Source organism: Procambarus clarkii, chromosome 4, assembly GCF_040958095.1.
Source record: "Procambarus clarkii isolate CNS0578487 chromosome 4, FALCON_Pclarkii_2.0, whole genome shotgun sequence".
Lineage (NCBI taxonomy): Eukaryota > Metazoa > Arthropoda > Malacostraca > Decapoda > Cambaridae > Procambarus > Procambarus clarkii.
Genome location: NC_091153.1, coordinates 12,036,050 through 12,041,122, shown reverse-complemented (window position 1 = coordinate 12,041,122; position 5,073 = coordinate 12,036,050). Strand labels below are relative to the sequence as shown.

The window sequence follows — 5,073 nt, the reverse complement described above, 5'->3', positions numbered from 1 at the left end:
TATTAGTGGCTTTAGGTATTGTATTTTAAATTTTAAAATTTTGCCCCGAGGTGCGAGTTTATTGGGAGTACTTAGCTGTATCATTAGCAAGGTAATTAACTATAGTTTGCTGTCCTCCGTCCTTTAACAAATCCATTGACCCCTCCCCTAACCTGCCTATTTTGTGCAATAGTCGGTTTAGGATGATCCTTTCAAGCATCTTCCAAGTGCATTACATGAGACTGATAGGTCTATAATTGCCAGGGTCATTGGGTTTCGGTATTTGGACCATTATTGCATGTTTCCATTGTGTGGGCAACACTCCACATAGGAATGACTTGTTAAACAGGTGGAGTAGTGGATTGCCAGACACTTCACACAGTGCATTGAGTATGTCGTAGGTGACGCCATCTTCACCAGGTGCTGTACTTTTACCCTTTTCATAGCCCCCTTTACTTCCTTGGCTGTAATTGGTTCCCCATACTCGTCATCACTAGATTGTGCTCTTTTTATCCAAATCCTTCTGTCATTATGTCGGAGGAGCTGTTCCCTGCTTACTTCTGCAGGGAGGGAGGAGGATGATGCTGCATCACTCCACTTGTGAATTAGTTCTTCAGCCTTACCCTGGGGGTCGTTGTGAGCCGCAGGCCGGGCTCTGCTCCCCTTAGCTACCTTAATTTTTGCCCACACTTGTCTTGCAGACGTTTCTCTTCCAATAGAGCTAGTGAACTCTAGTCATTGTCTTTCCCTTTGTAACTCATCTGCAATGTATGTACCTTTACCTGACTAAAAAATCTAATCTAAATCTATATCTAATCTATATGCTTAGATATATGCAAATGAGAGAGTAATAGAGCGAAACCTTTAAAATACTGAACAATTTGGAGGATATTGATTCATGCAATTTCTTCAAAAGGTCAGATGTAACACGAACAAGGAGCAAAGGTTTCAAGCTCAACAAGCCACTGTGTAGGAGTGACAACAAATGCTTTTTAACCCATACGATTATGATCATGGCAATAAGGTTTCTAAAACAGTAGGCATTCTTCCAAAGCCAGACACTGTATTATGTTCCTCGCCCTAACCTAGTCACTCAGTATTATTCACTCATTTATCTATGTCTTGTCTATTTATGTCTTAAAGGTTACAAGACGTACATTAGTCAATACAATTGGTGCTTAAAATGTTAAGGATCTCTTGTGAAACACGGGTATTAATAAAAAAATTTATTATGTAAAATAAATAAAAAAGGCCCAAGGGCCATGAAGTAACAAGAATGCAAGGCCGGCACAAGCTGGCGTAAGTAGAGAAGACGGAAGATTCTTCATATTAAAAGACCCTGCTTCTCCAAGATGGCAGTCACACCCTGCTTGCCCTGGACAATCACCATATGGAGAAGGACTGTTTACTGTGAAGGGAAGTCCACAAATGCAATGCCAGCATGAGTCAGTCTTGAAGGGTAAACGATGATGGCACCCTCACAGTAACACAAAAGCCGAGCAAGCCCAGTGAGGAAGACCTGTTGATGGGAAGGAGGAGAATCATTAGTCACAACAAAATCCACATAGAAACAAAGGAGAGAAAAAAAATAAAGTGGATGTCTTCTTTTTGTATAGACATAATAAATATTGCCATTTGGCTATGTATTTATATGATATATAATAGAATACAGCATAAAACAAAATAAGAAGGGTGATAGGAGAAGAAAAGATTAGTGTTCAGTGAGAATCCACAAGGTCTTCTCTGAATACTCTATTTTCTTCAAGGCTGTGGGTCCCTACAATTGCACCAGAGGTGGTACACACCCCTATTATTATTTAAACAGGTGAGTACACACACGGTGTTAGCAAACTTAGCCTCCAAACACACACACACACATGGTATCAGCAAACTTAGCCTCCAAATACACACATGGTATCATCAAGCTTAGCCTCTAAACACACACACACACATGGTATCAGCAAACTTAGCCTCCAAACACACACACACACATGGTATCAGCAAGCTTAGCCTCCAAATACACACATGGTATCATCAAGCTTAGCCTCTAAACACACACACACACACATAAACGGTATCAGCAAGCTTAGCCTCCAAACACACACACACACACACACACACACACACACACACACACACACACACACACACACACATACATGGTATCAGCAAGCTTAGCCTCCAAACACACACACACACACACACACACATACATGGTATCAGCAAGCTTAGCCTCCAAACACACACACACATGGTATCAGCAAGCTTAGCCTCCAAATACACACATGGTATCATCAAGCTTAGCCTCTAAACACACACACACACATGGTATCAGCAAGCTTAGCCTCTAAACACACACACATACATGGTATCAGCAAGCTTAGCCTCCAAACACACACACACATGGTATCAGCAAGCTTAGCCTCCAAATACACACATGGTATCATCAAGCTTAGCCTCTAAACACACACACACACATGGTATCAGCAAGCTTAGCCTCCAAACACACACACACATATGGTATCAGCAAACTTAGCCTCCAAATACACACATGGTATCATCAAGCTTAGCCTCCAAACACACACACACACATGGTATCAGCAAGCTTAGCCTCCAAACACACACACACACACACACATGGTATCAGCAAGCTTAGCCTCCAAACACACACACACACATGGTATCAGCAAGCTTAGCCTCCAAACACACACACACAGAAAATGGGGACATTGAAACAGTTGATAAACTTGATTTCAAGAGAGAGAGGTCACTATGGGGAACTTCAAATTTTTTTTAATAAGTAATTAGGCATACTTGTTGCTAGACAGGGAAGTAAATTAAATGTATGCCAAATTTTGCAAAATATACAATGAAGGCACACAAACATTCATACCAAAACAGAGATGCAGGGCCAGAAAACAGGATTGGTTCAACAGAAATTGAGAGAGGGCCACAGACCAAAAGACACAAAAATGGAATGAAAGACATTGAAAAACTACAAGCAGATGTCAACAAAGTTTTCGATTGGGCAGCAGAAAATAACATGATGTTTAACAGTGATAAATTTCAGGTACTCAGGTACGGCAAAAATGAGGATCTGAAACATAATACAGGGTGCAAAACACAATCGAATCTTCCCATAGTAGAAAAACAGCATGTCAAGGATTTGGGAATAATGATGTCCGACGATCTAACGTTTGGGAGCATAACCAAGCAAATATTGCGTCGGCCAGAAAAATGATCGGATGGATTATGAGAACTTTCAAATCCAGGGATCCCATCACAATGGTTGTACTCTTCAAGTCACTTATGTTGTCCTGTCTCGAGTACTGCTCAGTATTCACTTTCCCCTTCAGAGCACGGTTGCACGGTTGTTCCTGCCGGAACAACCGTGGACATCTTCAGGAGAAAACTGGACTGTTTTCTAAGAGAAGTTCCGGATCAGCCGGGATGTTGTGGGTATGTGGCCCTGCGGGCCGCTCCAAGCAACAGCCTGGTGGACCAAACTCTCACAAGTCGAGCCTGGCCTCGGGCCGGGCTTGGGGGGTAGAAGAGCAGAACCCCATCAAGCAGGTATCAAAATAGAAAGAAGCCAAACCCCCAATCATACCAGCGATACAAAGATGCGAGAAACAACTATACAGCAGTAAGGGAAGAGGCAGAAAGAAATTTTTAAAAAGGGATAATGGATAAATGTAAAACAGAACTGGGCCTATTCTACAAATTCATAAACAACAAATTGCAGGTAAAGGATAATATCCAGAGGTTGAAAATAGGAAACAGATTCACAGAAAATGATAATGCAATGTCTGAAACATTAAACCAAAAGTTCCAAAGTGTGTTTATACAAAATGAAATCTTAAGAGAACCAGACACAATAAGAATTTCTGAGAACATCATAGAGCGTATAGAGGTGTCTAGAGATGAAGTGGAAAATATGCTAAAGTAGCTAAGTAAGAACAAAGCAGTTGGTCCAGATGGAGTTTCACCATGGGTTCTGAGAGAATGTGCATCTGAGCTCAGCCTTCCACTTCACCTGATCTTTCAGGCATCCCTGTGTACAGGAGTCATAGCAAACATGTGGAAAAAGGCTAACATAGTTCCAATCTACAAAAGTGGCAACAGGGAAGACCCCACCTCTCTCAGTTATAGACCTGAATCATTGACAAGTGTAACAGTGAAAGGATTGAAAACAAAAAAAAAATAATAAAAACTAAATGAGTAGAACACCTTGAGAGAAATTATATAATATCACACAGACAGTATTGTTTTCGATCTGGAAGATCCTGTGTATCGAATTTACTCAGTTTCTATGATTGAGCCACAGAGATTTTAAAGGAAAAAGGTAGTTGGGTCGACTGCATCTATCTAGACATAAAAAAGGCTTTCGACAGAGTTCCACATAAGAGGTTGTTCTGGAAACTAGAAAATTTTGGATGGGTGACAGGTAAGCTTCTAACATGGCTGAAAAATTTTCTGACTGATAGAAAAATGAGGGCAGTAATCAGAGGCAATCGGACTGGAGAAGTGTCACAAGTGGAGTACCACAGTACATGCACCAGAAATGTTCATTGTCTACATAAATGATCTACCAGTTGGAATACAGAATTATATAAACATGTTTGCTGATGATGCTAAGATAATGGGATGGATAAGAAATTTAGATGATTGTCATGCCCTTCAAGAAGACCTGGACAAAATAAGTATATGGAGCACCACTTGGCAAATGAAATTTAATGTGAATAAATGCCATGTTATGGAATGTGGAATAGAACATAGATCCCACACAACCTACAAATTATGTGAGAAATCTTTATATAATTCTGATAAAAGAAAGAGGTCTAGGGTTGATTCTAGATAGAAAACTATCACTTGAGGCCCACATAAAGAACGTTGTGTGAGGAGCCTATGCCACGCTTTCTAACTTCAGAATTTTGTTTAAATACATGGATGGCGAAATACTAAAGAAATTGTTCACGAGTTTTGCTCGGCCAAGGCTAGAATATGCAGCGGTTGTGTGGTGCCCATATCTTAAGAAGCACATCAACAAACTGGAAAAGGTGCAAAGACATGCTACTAAGTGGCTCCCAGAAC

The 5,073-nt window shown here is 40.7% G+C and overlaps 1 long non-coding RNA gene across 1 annotated transcript in view; it reads right to left on the bottom strand.

Moving 5' to 3' along the window:
- Positions 1-1,208: 1,208 nt before the first annotated feature.
- LOC138372003 (uncharacterized) overlaps positions 1,209-5,073 on the bottom strand; it is an 8,440-nt gene continuing 4,575 nt past the window's right edge. The window contains exon 3 of the long non-coding RNA XR_011230614.1: positions 1,209-1,498. This is a non-coding gene — a long non-coding RNA (uncharacterized lncRNA). The remainder of the gene's footprint in view (positions 1,499-5,073) is intronic.